The sequence below is a fragment of the Lithobates pipiens genome, unplaced genomic scaffold (assembly GCF_037356315.1).
Source record: "Lithobates pipiens isolate NorthernLeopardFrog02 unplaced genomic scaffold, aLitPip1_a1.2 Scaffold_8, whole genome shotgun sequence".
Lineage (NCBI taxonomy): Eukaryota > Metazoa > Chordata > Amphibia > Anura > Ranidae > Lithobates > Lithobates pipiens.
Window position 1 is genome coordinate 390341351 of NW_027507903.1, and position 18559 is coordinate 390359909.

General features: G+C 42.7%; 1 protein-coding gene across 2 annotated transcripts in view; it reads right to left on the reverse strand.

The window, feature by feature from the left end:
• SAR1B (secretion associated Ras related GTPase 1B) overlaps nt 1-15933 on the reverse strand; it is a 240667-nt gene extending 224734 nt beyond the window's left edge. Inside the window, exon 1 of one of the 2 annotated variants that reach the window (XM_077473940.1) lies at nt 15757-15933. The gene's annotated coding sequence lies outside the window, so the exon portion shown is untranslated. The remainder of the gene's footprint in view (nt 1-15756) is intronic. The other variant, XM_077473941.1, reaches the window with a different exon arrangement.
• Nucleotides 15934-18559: the final 2626 nt, after the last annotated feature.

Genomic DNA, 18559 nt, shown 5'->3' on the forward strand with positions numbered 1-18559 from the left:
ACATTATATATATGTACATGTTTTTCCGTATCCATTTTTCCGCATAAATGTACACCAGAGCTCATATTTTAAATATTTTGTATTGTGATGTCATCTGACAAGTGATCTTGATAATAAAATTAGTCTTTCTTTTTTCTAATACAGTACCTCCACTATAGGGCATCTTTTGAGCCCAAAAGATGTGTTATGCTGGTTGAATCAATTACATGAAAGACGTCTCTACCCCTACTGTGTTATCTTGTTCCGTTGAACTTATGACTAATGATAGACCAAGTTCACTTACTGCCAGTGAGTGCCTGTCCTCAACCCAAAAACCTATTTTAGATATCTACATTTAATTAAAGGTTTACTCAGTAGTAATAATCTGGATTTATATGAGCTATTGTTTGTATACAAAACAACCTTTTCTCTGATAAATAATAAATAATTCCCTTTTCTCTAGCTCATTATAAGGTGGTCATTAGTGATGGACGAACTTCCGATGGGACGTTTCACGAACGCGGACCGCGAACGCGGCCGATAGTTCGCGAAACGTAACGTTCACGGCGGGCCCCATTGACTTCAATGGGAGGCGAACTTTGCAAACCTACAGGTCAAATTTGCAGCCACAAAATAATTACTAGCTGTGCAAACATAGTCCCACCACATGGCCAATGACATAACACATGTATGAGGTGAATCTGGGATTGACAACTACAAGCATTCTTTTTTTATATGTGAAATTGTTGTGACAATTCAGGACTGTGCAGCGCATGAAGGCAATGGAGGAGAGGGAAGGTCAGGGTAGGCAAAGAAGAGGGTACAGCAATGACACCTGCACCGTGATAGAGTGATCTGACACCAGCACCGTGATAGAGAGCACTGACATCAGCAGCATGACATAAAGCACTGACACCAGCACCATGATATACAGCACTGACACCAGCACCATGATAGAGAGCACTGACATCAGCAGCGTGACATACAGCAATGACACCTGCACCGTGATAGAGTGATCTGACACCAGCACTGTGATAGAGAGCACTGACATCAGCAGCGTGACATAAAGCACTCACACCAGCACCGTGATATACAGCACTGACACCAGCACCGTGATATACAGCACTGACACCAGCAGCGTGACATACAGCAATGACACCTGCACCGTGATAGAGTGATCTGACACCAGCACCGTGATAGAGAGCACTGACATCAGCAGCGTGACATAAAGCACTGACACCAGCACCATGATATACAGCACTGACACCAGCACCGTGATGGAGAGCACTGACATCAGCAGCGTGACATACAGCAATGACACCTGCACCGTGATAGAGTGATCTGACACCAGCACTGTGATAGAGAGCACTGACATCAGCAGCGTGACATAAAGCACTGACACCAGCACCATGATATACAGCACTGACACCAGCACCGTGATGGAGAGCACTGACATTAGCAGCGTGACATACAGCAATGACACCTGCACCGTGATAGAGTGATCTGACACCAGCACCGTGATAGAGAGCACTGACATCAGCAGCGTGACATACAGCAATGAACCTGCACCGTGATAGAGTGATCTGACACCAGCACTGTGATAGAGAGCACTGACATCAGCAGCGTGACATAAAGCACTGACACCAGCACCCTGATATACAGCACTGACACCAGCACCGTGATATACAGCACTGACATCAGCAGCGTGACATACAGCAATGACACCTGCACCGTGATAGAGTGATCTGACACCAGCACCGTGATAGAGAGCACTGACATCAGCAGCATGACATAAAGCACTGACACCTGCCCCGTGATATACAGCACTGACACCAGCACCGTGATATACAGCACTGACATCAGCAGCGTGACATACAGCAATGACACCTGCACCATGATAGAGTGATCTGACACCAGCACCGTGATAGAGAGCACTGACATCAGCAGCGTGACATAAAGCACTGACACCAGCACCATGATATACAGCACTGACACCAGCACCGTGATAGAGAGCACTGACATCAGCAGCGTGACATACAGCAATGACACCTGCACCATGATAGAGTGATCTGACACCAGCACTGTGATAGAGAGCACTGATATCAGCAGCGTGACATACAGCAATGACACCTGCACCGTGATAGAGTGATCTGACACCAGCACCGTGATAGGGAGCACTGACATCAGCAACGTAACATAAAGCACTGACACCAGCACCGTGATATACAGCACTGACACCAGCACCGTGATATACAGCACTGACATCAGCAGCGTGACATACAGCAATGACACCTGTACCGTGATAGAGTGATCTGACACCAGCACGTGATAGCGAGCACTGACATCAGCAGTGTGACATAAAGCACTGACACCAGCACCATGATATACAGCACTGACACCAGCACCGTGATGGAGAGCACTGACATCAGCAGCGTGACATACAGCAATGACACCTGCACCGTGATAGAGTGATCTGACACCAGCACCGTGATAGAGAGCACTGATATCAGCAGCGTGACATACAGCAATGACACCTGCACCGTGATAGAGTGATCTGACACCAGCACGTGATAGCGAGCACTGACATCAGCAGTGTGACATAAAGCACTGACACCTGCACCGTGATATACAGCACTGACACCAGCACCGTGATATACAGCACTGACATCAGCAGCGTGACATACAGCAATGACACCTGCACCATGATAGAGTGATCTGACACCAGCACCGTGATAGAGAGCACTGACATCAGCAGCGTGACATAAAGCACTGACACCAGCACTGTGATGGAGAGCACTGACATCAGCAGCGTGACATACAGCAATGACACCTGCACCCTGATAGAGTGATCTGACACCAGCACCGTGATAGAGAGCACTGACATCAGCAGCGTGACATAAAGCACTGACACCAGCACCATGATATACAGCACTGACACCAGCACCGTGATATACAGCACTGACATCTGCACCGTAAGCAGCCCCAGGAGGAAGTCAGCATAGCACAGGGATGGTGGGAGCCCCTCATAATGAGCATAGCACAGGGATGGTGGGAGCCCCTCATAATATGCACAGCAGAGGTACAGCCCCAGGAGGAAGTCAGCACAGCACAGGGATGGTGGGAGCCCCTCATAATAAGCAGCCGCAGGAGGATGTCAGCATAGCACAGGGATGGTGGGAGCCCCTCATAATGAGCATAGCACAGGGATGGTGGGAGCCCCTTATAATATGCACAGCAGAGGTACAGCCCCAGGAGGAAGTCAGCACAGGGATGGTGGGAGCCCCTCATAATAAGCAGCCCCAGGAGGATGTCAGCATAGCACAGGGATGGTGGGAGCCCCTCATAATAAGCAGCCCCAGGAGGAAGTCAGCACAGCACAGGGATGGTGGTAGCCCCTCATAATGAGCATAGCACAGGGATGGTGGGAGCCCCTCATAATATGCACAGCAGAGGTACAGCCCCAGGAGGAAGTCAGCACAGCACAGGGATGGTGGGAGCCCCTCATATAATAAGCAGCCCCAGGAGGAAGTCAGCACTGCACAGGGATGGTGGGAGTCCCTCATAATGAGCATAGCACAGGGATGGTGGTAGCCCCTCATAATGAACATAGCACAGGGATGGTGGGAGCCCCTCATAATATGCACAGCAGAGGTACAGCCCCAGGAGGAAGTCAGCACAGCACAGGGATGGTGGGAGCCCCTCATAATAAGCAGCCCCAGGAGGAAGTCAAGTATGTGCAAGTATTTTATACGTGTATTACACAACTATATACTGCACACCAAATAGTACACCTATACCAGTCCTTAAGGACCTTTGTGGAACTAGTAGCTAGGGATTAGCAGACTGTACCTCAGTCCCTATACTGATAAAGGTCTACTGCAGCAGAAGGGCAGCAGTCAGCAGTAGTGCACCTCAACCCTATATATTGTGGACCTATACCAGTCCTTAAGGAATAGCAGACTGTACCTCACTCAACCCTATGTACTGTAGTACCCTATACCTTACCAGTCCTTATAAGGACCTTTGTGGAACTAGTAGGTTGTGAATGATTAGCAGACTGTACCTCAGTCCCTATACTGATAAAGGACTGCTGCAGCAGAAGGGCAGCAGTCAGCAGTAGTGCACCTCAACCCTATGTATTGTAGACCTATACCAGTCCTTAAGGAATAGCAGACTGTACCTCACTCAACCCTATGTACTGTAGTACCCTATACCTTACCAGTCCTTATAAGGACCTTTGTGGAACTAGTAGGTTGTGAATGATTAGCAGACTGTACCTCAGTCCCTATACTCATAAAGGACTGCTGCAGTATAGGGCAGCAGTCAGCAGTAGTGCACCTCAACCCTATATATTGTGGACCTATACCAGTCCTTAAGGAATAGCAGACTGTACCTCACTCAACCTTATGTACTGTAGTACCCTATACCTTACCAGTCCTTATAAGGACTTTTGTGGAACAAGTAGGTTGTGAATGATTAGCAGACTGTACAACAGTCCCTATATTGATAAAGGACTACTGCAGCAGAATGGCAGCAGTCAGCAGTAGTGCACCTCAACCCTATGTATTGTGGACCTATACCAGTTCTTACGGAATAGCAGACTGTACCTCACTCAACCCTATGTACTGTAGTACTCTATACCTTACCAGTCCTTATAAGGACCTTTGTGGAACAAGTAGGTTGTGAATGATTAGCAGACTGTACCTCAGTCCCTATACTGATAAAGGACTACTGCAGCAGAAGGGCAGCAGTCAGCAGTAGTGCACCTCAACCCTATGTATTGTGGACCTATACCAGTTCTTACGGAATAGCAGACTGTACCTCACTCAACCCTATGTACTGTAGTACTCTATACCTTACCAGTCCTTATAAGGACCTTTGTGGAACAAGTAGGTTGTGAATGATTAGCAGACTGTACCTCAGTCCCTATACTGATAAAGGACTACTGCAGCAGAAGGGCAGCAGTCAGCAGTAGTGCACCTCAACCCTATGTATTGTGGACCTATACCAGTCCTTACGGAATAGCAGACTGTACCTCACTCAACCCTATATACTGTAGTACCCTATACCTTACCAGTCCTTATAAGGACCTTTGTGGAACAAGTAGGTTGTGAATGATTAGCAGACTATACCTCAGTCCCTATACTAATAAAGGTCTACTGCAGCAGAAGGGCAGCAGTCAGCAGTAGTGCACCTCAACCCTATGTATTGTGGACCTATACCAGTCCTTACGGAATAGTAGACTGTACCTCACTCAACCCTATGTACTGTAGTACCCTATACCTTACCAGTCCTTATAAGGACCTTTGTGGAACAAGTAGGTTGTGAATGATTAGCAGACTGTACCTCAGTCCCTATACTGATAAAGGACTACTGCAGCAGAAGGGCAGCAGTCAGCAGTAGTGCACCTCAACCCTATGTATTGTGGACCTATACCAGTCCTTACGGAATAGCAGACTGTACCTCACTCAACCCTATGTACTGTAGTACCCTATACCTTACTAGTCCTTATAAGGACCTTTGTGGAACAAGTAGGTTGTGAATGATTAGCAGACTGTACCTCAGTCCCTATACTGATAAAGGACTACTGCAGCAGAAGGGCAGCAGTCAGCAGTAGTGCACCTCAACCCTATGTATTGTGGACCTATACCAGTCCTTAAGGAATAGCAGACTGTACCTCACTCAACCCTATGTACTGTAGTACCCTATACCTTACCAGTCCTTATAAGGACCTTTGTGGAACTAGTAGGTTGTGAATGATTAGCAGACTGTACCTCAGTCCCTATACTGATAAAGGACTACTGCAGCAGAAGGGCAGCAGTCAGCAGTAGTGCACCTCAACCCTATGTATTGTGGACCTATACCAGTCCTTACGGAATAGCAGACTGTACCTCACTCAACCCTATGTACTGTAGTACCCTATACCTTACCAGTCCTTATAAGGACCTTTGTGGAACAAGTAGGTTGTGAATGATTAGCAGACTGTACCTCAGTCCCTATACTGATAAAGGTCTACTGCAGCAGAAGGCCAGCAGTCAGCATTAGTGCACCTCAACCCTATGTATTGTGGACCTATACCAGTCCTTACGGAATAGCAGACTGTACCTCACTCAACCCTATGTACTGTAGTACCCTATACCTTACCAGTCCTTATAAGGACCTTTGTGGAACAAGTAGGTTGTGAATGATTAGCAGACTGTACCTCAGTCCCTATACTGATAAAGGACTACTGCAGCAGAAGGGCAGCAGTAGTGCACCTCAACCCTATGTATTGTGGACCTATACCAGTCCTTAAGGAATAGCAGACTGTACCTCACTTAACCCTATGTACTGTAGTACCCTATACCTTACCAGTCCTTATAAGGACCTTTGTGGAACAAGTAGGTTGTGAATGATTAGCAGACTGTAGCTCAGTCCCTATACTGATAAAGGTCTACTGCAGCAGAAGGGAAGCAGTCAGCATTAGTGCACCTCAACCCTATGTATTCTGGACCTATACCAGTCCTTACGGAATAGCAGACTGTACCTCACTCAACCCTATGTACTGTAGTACCCTATACCTTACCAGTCCTTATAAGGACCTTTGTGGAACAAGTAGGTTGTGAATGATTAGCAGACTGTACCTCAGTCCCTATACTGATAAAGGACTACTGCAGCAGAAGGGCAGCAGTCAGCAGTAGTGCACCTCAACCCTATGTATTGTGGACCTATACCAGTCCTTAAGGAATAGCAGACTGTACCTCACTCAACCCTATGTACTGTAGTACCCTATACCTTACCAGTCCTTATAAGGACCTTTGTGGAACAAGTAGGTTGTGAATGATTAGCAGACTGTACCTCAGTCCCTATACTGATAAAGGACTACTGCAGCAGAAGGGCAGCAGTCAAGTATAATATTCTTTCTATATTTGGAAGAAAGAATATTATACGTGTACAAGCCTATTACCATACCAGTCCTGAAAAGAACCTTTGTGGACCTAATAGTAACAGCTACTGATTAAACTGACTGTCCCTCACTGCCTCACACACAGCTTCCTGCCTGTCCCTATTTAAACTGACAAAACAGATGCTGCTGGAACAATAACTTGAATAGCACTTTTGTGGACCTAATAGTAACAGCTAATGATTAAACTGACTGTCCCTGCAGCACACAGCGTCCTGTCCCTCTCTCTACACTGACAAAAGACAGGCTGCTGCAAAAATCAGTAGCACAGCAGTGCCTCAAACCTATATCCTGGACTACACCTAACACCTTTACAAGTCCTGAAAAGAACTTTTGTGGACCAAATAGCTAGCGAATTGGGTCACTGCAGTCTCTCCCTGCTCCACACAGCAACCTCTCCCTATAGTGACAGAAGAAAGAATGTAAAATGGCCGCCGGATCGGGTCTATTTATAAGTTAGGGGGAATGTCCAAGTGTCCATGTTCTGTAATGTCTCAATTGGCTGTCCTGTAACCCATGATGGATGTGTTATCATAGGTCAAAGTTCTTTTACACAGTAACAACGGAAGTCCGCCGGGCGAATGTTGGCAATAGTCCGCCGATCAGACGGACCGCGAACAGCCGAAATTCGCCGTGAAACGATCGGCCATCCCTAGTGGTCATGATCTATTTCAGGATGGACTAATCAGGACACAAACTGCTAACTACTATGATACATTGAGCAGGCCTAACTCTTATGATATTTTGATATATTATACCAACTTTCACTAGCTTTTCTCCTTTCTTCTATTGAAATCCTCCTGGGGCCACGCGCGGCCGGGCTGTCATTTACTGTTATAGCTAATCAGGCTTTTCTTCTTCCTATAGGAACTATCCATATGATGATCTGTTTCATTTGACAGTCTGCCCGCGTGTTGTCACACGGCATCCGGACCTTTCTGTTTTAATTGTCCTTATTGTTGTCTTGTGTCTGTGTGTCTTTTTGTGTGGTGACTATTTCATCACTGTGATTATCAACAGGCCAGCCTTGGTGAAGCCGTACTTTTTGATACTTGGGCCTAAACTTGTGCCAACTTTTTTACATTATATTAATAAAAAAAGTAAGATTTTTATGATAACTCTAATATGATTTGATTTCTGCTGTCTGCCGGGTTGCTACTTGTGATATATGGGGAATTACACCCAAAAATACATCCTGCTGCTTCTCCTGAGTACAAGGATAGCACGTGTGAGACTTTTTGGGAACCTAGCCGCGTACAGGACCCCGAAAACCAATTACCGCCTTTATGATTTCTAAGGGTGTAAAATGGTGATTTGACTCCTCACTACCTATCACAGTTTTGGAGGCCCTGAAATGTCAAAATAGCACAAACCCCCCCAAGGGACCCCGTTTTGTAAAGTAGACACCCTAAGGCAATTGCTAAGAGTCATGGTTAGTATTTTGCAGCTCCCATTTCTTTTAGAAAATGAAGAAAGAAGAGGAAAACATTTATTTTTATTTTTTCAAATTTCAAAACTTTGACAAAAAGTAAGATCTGCAAAATACTTAACATGCCTCTCAGCAAATAGCTTGGGGTGTCTACTTTCCAAAATAGGGTAATTTGGAGGCGTTTTGTGCTATCTTGGCATTCCATGGCCTCTGAAACTGTGATAGGTAGTGAGAAGTGAAATCAAAAATGTACGCCCTTAAAAAACCTTAAGGCAGTTATTTGTTTTCGGGGTCCTGTATGCAGCTAGACTGCCAAAAAGTTTCACATGTGTGGTATCCCTCTACTCAAAAAAAGCAGCAGAATGTATTATGGGATGTAATTCCACATACACTTCTGGCATGTTTGAGCAATATATAATTTAGTGCCAACATTGTGTTCTAAAAAAAAAAATTCCACGGACACAACATGATTTAGCAAATAGCTTGGGGTGTCTACTTTACAAAATGGGGTCATATGGGGGGGTTTTGTGCTATCTTGACCTATCAGGGCCTCCTCATAGGTAGTGAGGAAGTGAAATCACCATTTTATGCCCTAAGTCTGAATGCAGTGGTTTTCAGGGTCCTGTACAGCTAGGGCTAGGGCTAGGCTCCTAAAAAGTCTCACACATGTGGTATCCTCATACAGCAGAATGTATTTTGGGGTGTAATTCCACATATACCAATGGCAAGTGTGAGCAATATATAATTTCAGTGCCAACTTTGTGTTTTGTTTTTTGTCATTTTTCAATCAAAAAAAAAATATTTAATGAGATCAACATGCCTCTCAGCAATTTCCTTGGGGTGTCTACTTTCCAAAATGGGGCCATTTGGGGAGGGGTTGTACTGTCCTGCCATTTTAGCACCTCAAGAAATGAGATAGGCAGTTGTAAACTAAAAGCTGCATAAATTCCAGAAAATGTACCACAGTTTGTAGACGCTATAACTTGCGCAAACCAATAAATATACACTTATTGATTTTTTTTTACTCAAGACATGTGGCCGAATACATTTTGGCCTAAAAGTATGACTAAAATTTAGTTTATTGGATTTTTTTTTATAGCAAAAAGTAGAAAATATATTTTTTTCCCCAAAAATTTTCGGTCTTTTTTCGTTTATATCGCAAACAATCAAAAATCCCAGAGGTGATCAAATACCACCAAAAGAAAGCTCTATTTGCGGGGAAAAAAGGACGCAAATTTAGTTTGGGTACAGCATTGCATGACCATGCAATTACCAGTTAAAGTAGTGCAGTGCAAAATTGTAAAAGTGCTCTGGTCCTTAGTGGGCAAATCCTTCTGGTCATTAAGTGGTTAAGCACTAAGTGAGCGTGAGATGTTTTTATAAATATTTCCAAATAAAGGTGTTTTTACCCTGCACATGCAGCCAACCAGATTTTCTTTGCTACTTGGAGCCAGTGATGGACAGGGCCAGCACCTGGAAGTGTGTTTGTGGAGGTGGAATCAAGAGACTGACCTTGAGCGATGTTTGTGCTGTCAGGATATGTACTATGGTATGTACGATTCTATGGATGTGTAATTACATAGGGGGATTTCCTAAAATTCCTCCTCAAAGGTGAACTTTAGCTGGCCAAAGATGGCTCAAATTTCAGCCAGTGTAAAAGGGACTGGCCGAGATTTGATCCAACTATGGGCACCCGCCCATTTATTGTACCCGAGTTAGTTACAACCAACAATCATATTAGGGGCAGCACAGTGGTGTAGTGATTATCACTCTCACCTAGCAGTAAAAAGGGTCGCTGGTTCAAATCCCAACCACGACACTACCTGCCTGGAGTTTGCATGTTCTCCCTGTGCCTGCGTGGGCTTCCTCTGGGTCCTCCGGTTTCCTCCCACACTCCAAAGACATGCAGGTAGGTTAATTGGCTTCTGTCCAAAATTGACCCTAGTATATGAATGAGGACCTTGGATTGTGGGCTCCTTGAGGGTAGGGACCAATGTGAATGTGAATGTGCAATGTGCAATGTACAGTGATAGGGACAATTGTAGACAACTCACTCAGGTTGAACTGGATGGACTGGTGTCTTTATTCAACCTTACTAACTATGAAACTATGAATAGCTGTTATTTGCAGCCTGAAGGGGGATGTTCTATTAGAATGGTGGGGCTTGGCTGTGTAGTTAACCCTCTCACACACTGCCTCTGTAGATACACACCTGCAGGGCTGATTTGATCTCTACTAGTCCAGTGAGCTAAGGGCTGTGTGTCCCAGAAGATTGAGTGCTCTGATCACACTGATTCTACAAGGACCATGGGCTCTCAACTCAACTTTGACCCTTTCAAAGTGATGCAAAGGAACAACTGTCCCAATTAGAAGCTTTTTCCACTGTCCCTGTTCTGGTGACAACTCAAAATTCAAAATTTTTCCCAAATTTAAGTTGAAGTCTATTACGACTATTTTCAGATACACAGAAAAATGCAAATGTACTCTTGGGAAACTAGAAGTTTTATGAAGATTGTTCATATTAGGTCACATATGGGGCTATTTAAGAAAGGCAAATCCACTTTGCACTGAAAGTGCACTTGGAAGTGCGGTCGCTCCCAAGGGGTAGATCTGAAATGAGTGGGAGCTCTGCTAATTATATCATCCGATCATGTGCAAGCTAAAATGCTGTTTTTTATTTTCCTTGCATGTCCCCCTCGGATCTACAGCGACTTTACTTCCAAGTGCACTTTCAGTGCACTTTCGCGTGCACTTGCAGTGCAAAGTGGATTTTCCTTTAGTAAATAACCCCCATAGTCCCACTCAATGATTGGCACAGTAGAGCTTGCTTTTGCTCTTGTGGGGCTCCTTGAGAGAGGTTATAGGAATATCCCTGTTCAAGGGCAGATATCCTGTGAGTGAGGGCAGTAGTTGGGGTGAAAAAAATACAATTTATCACCCACCCTTGTTTGACATGGAAGAGAAAACAAGAATTGATTTGTTATGTTTCTGTTTATTTATTTTTTTCTGTTCTTCTAACTTAAACAAATATTTGCTTGGCACAGTATTGGGGCTCTATTAAAGGGATGAGGGTGCAGTGGGGCATTCACTACAGCATGATAAATGTATTATACATCTTGTATTGAAAATAGTCTTCATAGCATATTTAATTTACCTTTGTGGCACTTTATAAAAAGTATGAAAACTTTATATTAAACCTAAGAAGGGTTCTAACCCCTCACAAACCTATTCAAAACTAAAAAAAAATGTTTTAGCTACCCTGCCGTAGCCCACAGAAACCAATCTAACCTATACCTAAAAGGACCTTGGGGTCCTAGTAGATGATAGGCTCAAGCTGCTGCTAACAAAGCAAACAGAATATTGGCATGCGTAAAAAAGGGGATCAAAGAGAGATAAAACGATAATTCTCCCGCTCTACAAGACTCTGGATCGGCCTCACCTAGAGTATGCTGTCCAGTTCTGGGCACCAGTCACCAGGAAATATTACTGGGAGTGTGCTATAGGCCCCCTAACCTGAGGCAGGAGGGGGAGACAGATCTCCTATCACAAGTTGGATTAGCAGCAATGATGGGAAGTGTTATCATAATCGGGCGAAGGGAACCACGCATTTGTCTAAGGCTCGCCAGTTTCTATATGTCTTGTAGGACAATTTCATGGTTGAGATGGTAGGTGCACCAACTAGAAATAAAGCGTTACTGGATCTACTGATTACCACCAATACAGACCTGATCACGGGTGTTAAAATAAGGGATAGTTTATGAAACAGCAATCACAGATCAATTTGCTTCAGTATAAATCACACAAATAGAAAAAATAAGGGGAATACAAAAACACTGAATTTCAAAAGAACCAACTTCCCTAAACTATGAACCTTGTTAGAAGGCATGAATTGGGTTAAAATCTTAGGAAAAAAGAACATGGAGGAGAGATGGGTTTGTTTTAAGAGCATATTAAATAAGGGCATTATCCAATGCATCCCATTGGGTAATACATTTAAAAAAGCCAACAAAAGTCCTGGATGGTTTAACTCCAATGTAAAAATGCATATAAAAGCAAAGGAGAAGGCCTTAAAAAAAATACAGGGTTGGAAATCATCATCAGCATTTAGACTTTATAAAGAATGCAACAAGAAATGTAAGAGTGCAATTAGGGCTGCTAAGATAGAACACGAAAGACACATAGCGGAGTAGAGTAAAAAAAAATCCTAAGAAATTTTTTAAGTATGTAAACAGTAAAAAAGCGAGGACAGACCATATTGGCCCCATAAAGAACGAGGAAGGATATCTGGTTAGAAAGGATGGGGAGATGGCGAAGGTATTGAATTTATTCTTCTCCTCAGTCTTCACAAGGGAATTGGGGGGGCTTCAGTAACCAAACCATTTATCCTTATGACACATCACAGGAAGCACCTCCGTGGTTAGCAGAGGACAGAATTAAAATTAGACTTGGGAAACTTAACATTAATAAATTACTGGGACCAGATGGCTTGCATCCAAGGGTACTTAGGGAACTTGGTCAAGTAATTGCCAGACCATTGTTCCTAATTTTTACTGACAGTCTACTGACTGGAATGGTACCAGCTGATTGGAGAAAAGCCAATGTAGCACCAATATTTAAAAAGGGCCCAAAATACATCCCTGGGAATTACAGATGAGTTAGCCTAACATCAATAGTATGCAAGTTTTTGGTGGGGATGATAAGGGCCTATATACAAGATTTTAGTAACGAGAACGGTATCATTAGCAGTAATCAGCATAGATTCACAAAGAATTGTTCTTGCCAAACCAATCTTTTAACCATCTATGAAGAAGTAAGTTGCCATCTAGATAAAGGAAGAACATCACCATGCCATCTGGTTGAGAAGGACGGGAGCTTGAATTGTAGCCGACCGGCTTTGTTTTTTCTATGTGATTTTAAGACGCTTAAATGTAAGTGTAAACTTTTTTATTGATTTATTAAATCGGGTTGTAGACAGTATCACGCTATGGTCTACCTTATTTTTTTGGGGTTGATTCTTGATGTACTACCTATGGAGTTACGGATTATATGGTATTTTGCCTGAGAACCTATCATCTCATATTATCCTGGGACCTCCTGCTGAGTAAAAGGCCAAGGCTGGGCTAAAGCCATATGCTTATTCCTGTGGGTTATCTGGTAAGCATGTTCTCTGTAATGTGGTGGTTCACTTGTCTGTGTTAAATATCACTGGGGTGTTCCGTATACAATACAGTATCATGCTATGGTCTATATTATTTCTTCCTTTATGGGCTGATTGTCAAATCATCTCCCACGGAGCCACTGATTTCTTGGTATCTAATTGAGGGTCATATCAACCTGTTTGCAGGATCCTGATCGTGGAAAGCAAAGGCATGGGCTGGGTTAAAGTCATCTGCCCAAATTTGCTTGCTATCTGGTAAGCATGTTTTCTATGAGGTGGTGGGGCACTTATCTGTGATTACATCAGTGGGGTGTCTTTCTTTTAAGTTTTTCAGCCACATACAAGTATTGGAACTGTCATGCCCTGCAATTGGATATATGGACTGTAATTAGATAAAATAAGGCCTGTAGACGTGGTGTATCTGGATTTTGCAAAAGCATTTGACACAGTTCCCCCTAAAAGTTTACTGTATAAAATATGGTGTGTCTGTATAGGGTGAGTACATGGATTAAAAACTGGCTACAAGGGCTAGTTCAGAGGGTGCTGATAAATGGGGAGTACTCGGAATGCTCAGAGGTGGGTAGTGATGCCCCCCAGGTTTCTGTGCTAGGACCAATCCTATTTATTTTGTTCATAAAATGACCTGGAGGATGGGGTAAACAGTTCAATCTCTGTATTTGCGGATGATACTAAGCTAAGCAGGGCAATAACTTCTCAGTAGGATGTTGAAACCTCGCAAAAGATCTGAACAAATTAATGGAGTGGGCGACTACATAGCAAATGCTTGATGGTTTAATGTAGAAGAATGTAAAATAATGCCATTTGGGTGGCAAAAATATGAATGCAATCTATACACTGGGGGGAGAACCTCTGGGGGAATCTAGGATGGAAAAGGACCTGGCGGTCCTAGTAGATGATAGGCTCAGCAATGGCATGCAACAAAGCAAACAGAATATTGGCATGCATTAAAAAGGGGATCAAGTCCTGAGATAAAACAATAATTATCCCGCACCACAAGACTCTGGTCCGGCCACACCTACAGTATGCTGTCCAGTTCTGGGCACCAGTCCTCAGGAAGGATGTACTGGAAATGGAGCGAGTACAAAGAAGGGCAACTAAGCTAATAAAAGGTCTGGAGGATATTAGTTATGAGGAAAGGTTGCGAGCACTGAACTTATTCTCTCTGGAGAAGAGACGCTTGAGAGGGGATATGATTTCCATTTATAAATACCATACTGGTGAACTCACAATAGGGATAAAACTTTTTTTGTGGAAGGGAGTTTAACAAGACACATGGCCACTCATTAAAATGAGAAGAAAAGAGGTTTAACCTTAAACTACGTACTACTGTAAGAGCGGCAAGGATGTGGAATTCCCTTCCACAGGCGGTAGTCTCAGGGGGGAGCATCAATAGTTTCAAAAAACGATTAGATAAGTACCTGAACGACCGCAACATACAGGGATATACAATATAAGTCCAATGTAGGCTGGACTTGATGGACTTGATGGACTTTTTTCAACCTTTCAACCTCACCTACTATGTAACTATGTAAGAGTACACTAAATTGAAAGTACAATTAAAGGCATTTTTTTAAGTTTTGAGTGGAGAGTAATTAGAACACTTGTCATGTTTTTTAATTTTTATTAAAATCACAAACTTTGGGTTGTCCTCAGATTATAGAGGGATAGTCTTCAACGTGCTGTTTTAGTTATGGGTCAAGAAGTGAGGGAAAATCTCCCCAATGAAACATAGATGCCAAAAAAAAACTGACAGGGGTTACTCTATCCTTACTATATACAAAACGAAAAAAAAGTTTTGCCTTTAGTTTTATTTGAAGTCAGACCAGTACAGATTGTATCCTGATGGGTTGATTTGGGCAACTGCATTCAAAAGGAGTTCATAATTGAATGAGGCCAATTATAATCTCATATCATGGGCATGATGAAGCTGGATAGCAAAAGTGTGTTTCCTTTTAGCAGCAGTCCAATTTCTAAATAGCAATCGGACAGAAAATATTCAAGTATAACCAAGTTCAGCATTTTTCTAAATCTTTCTAGTTTCTGATACTAAACAAATAGGCACAAATCACATGAACATCTAATTTTTCTCTGAAGCCCTAGGTCACATAAAACAAATAGTTATTCATTTGCCAGCTCCTGATTGTCAGCCCTCATAATCAATAGTTGAAGCAAGCAGGGATTATTTTTCTAAAAAGACCCATAAAATAAGTATACAGAATCATTCACCTGGCAGCGACAGGAGGAGGTATTCAGCCCAGTAATCTCCGATGTACAGAATCACAAGATCCTCAGTGCAAATCCCTGGGATCAGGCAGTCTCCTCCTTGTTGCAGCAAGCTTTGCACTGACACAGCTGATCACTGCTTCCACTGTCACTCTACACCTGTCTTAGGCATGTCACCCAGCAAGGGGCTCCTTTTATTATTGAAGGTGGAGCTTTGCTGTGCCAAGGTTTCACTTTGCAAACCTGTGCAGTCTTAGGCTACATTCACACTAGCCTCCTACATTTGGTTTATGTAAATACAGGAAAAATATATGAAACGTATAAACAAACTTCATGCTTCCTAGATCAAGTTCACCTGTATTTAAGGACTCATTCACATAAACATAAAAACCGCTACATTCAGACCCATACAGCATCTAGTTTTAACAGATCTGAATTTACCAGTATTGTATGGTCCCCGTGTGCACAGCTGTGATGTGCTCAGTAATCTTGCACTGCGTACAGCTGCGTAAAATCAAAGTAGGAAATTCTGCTTCTTTGATCATTATTTCTGCATAAATTAGATGTGTACGCATGTAAACACATGTACATGAATACATGTTGGGACAGAAAACAGAGCTAGATGAATGGAGACAGAATTTTACAGACAATTTCCAGTTCATGCTCTTTTTTTTTTTTTTTTTTTACACAGAATCTTTCTGCCTGTAAGATACCAGTTTTTTTTTTCTACTACACCTGTGTGCATATCACCTAACTGCACATGTGTTCGCATTGTGTTTGGAGTATTTAATCTGTCCCTGTACTCACATAATTCTTTTTTTTTCTATAAACAAAGCTAAACCATGTGCACCTAAATGTAAGTGAATGCGCAGTATGAATTATACCATTTAAAATCATTACATGTCTTTAGTACAGTATATGTGTTTATAAAAGTAAGATCATGGGTACATAGGCCTTGTCAAAAAAAAGAAGGGGGGGGAGGGTGGAAAAAGCTTTGGGAAAAATAGATAGGGGGGAGTCCACTCTCCTGTTAACATCAGACACATTGGGCACCAAAGAGCACTACTAGGTACATGCCTCCGGGGTGTTCTGAGCCTGAACTGATGATGTGCACAGCCACAAGGGGAACTGGGCACCTATATATGGAATGTGGAAGCCTACATAAGAGTGTGCTATATATATATATATATATATATATATATATATATATATATATATATATATATATATATATATATATATATATATATATATATATATATATATATATATGAATATGATCTGGCCATTGCTATTAATATATATATATTTATATATATAATTTCAGCACCTTGTACTAGCGCAGTCTCAATTCCACATCCTGGTCTTTTTTTTTATAACCTAGGAAAAATTTCATTTTCATGCCAGAAATATAAAGTAGTAGAGCTTTCCAAGCCGGTTTGTAGAAATGCATTTTAAACTTGTTTTGCACATAGGATGCCCGATTAGTAAACCATTGCCTTGTAGTACAATTTATTTGCATATGATTAGCTGAATCAAAGGCTACTTGTCCACTAGGCATTTACCCTGTGTGCATCCAAACCAGATGTTTTAGTGCTCCCGGAAGATACAGGTGCAGCATCCAGCTCCACTGTTTGCAGCCTATCAAAATCTATGGCAGGCTGAAATAAGCTGTGGCTGGACAGGGCCGAATGCTGTATCAAGTGAAACTCATGTGCAGGGCCCTATGAATTCAGGGACGTATTCCTGGAACACAGATTATCTGCTTACCAGGCATACAGCCCAGAAAGTGGTATTCAACTTAGAAACAAAACAAAAAAAGCCGACAGGCAGGGCTTTTATAGCAGAAGAAGACCCTATCAGTCTCTTCTGCCATGCTTACTCCTGCCTGCCAGAGCTAATAGACATTTATTTAGCTGCTCACACGCATTGCTATACTAGCACATTATGGCAAAAAGCTGCAGGGGACCTGGGTAAGAAAAAAAAAAGGTTGTTACCGCTTTAACACTTATGGTGGATGAGGGAAATCCCTTATTGGTCGAAATTAAAGCCCTCTATGCCCATCTATGCCTAATTAATTAAATGGGAATATAGATTTGCCTCACATATAGTAGGTAAAGCATAGTTTCATTTTATTAATGTGTGTTTCCTTGACATGCATTTTGACATATGTTTTCATTGCATTCTTGAATTTAGATTAGAGAAGTATGGGATTTTTTTTTCTTTTAATCATACTTACCTAGGTGGATACTGCATCTGTCCCCAGCCGTTTAAGGCTGAGAACTGAGCGAGCAGCAGTGTTTGACTGTCAGTTTACTGGGGAGCTGGACTGTGGAGGTTGCTGGAGGACCTGGCTCAGGCTTTCAGTGGCTCACTGAGAGGCTGAGCCAGGTGCTGGTCCAGGCTCCTTGGTGGATCCCCACCATATGGTGGCAATCTTTCCTCAGCCTGGATGGGCTCTGTGACCTCAGCTGACAGCGGGCTCACTGTTGGCTGAAGAAAGAACTGTGATCCACAGGAGAAGTACAGCCAAACGATCTTTGGCTGTACATCTCCTTTAATACATTGTTTCAAGTGCATCGAAATGCATAAAAACACATTTATATACATTGTAATGCATTGCCAATACTTCTATGAACCACAGTTCATAGCAACAAATGCATTAAAAATGCAACAGTGTAAATGGTACCTTAAAGGTTTTGGTACATGGCCCCAACACACATAATTATGGCCCTAACAGATATTACAATAAATCAATAATGTACAAACAATAAATCCAAAGTGCCAGTGATCTTGTAATGTTTCT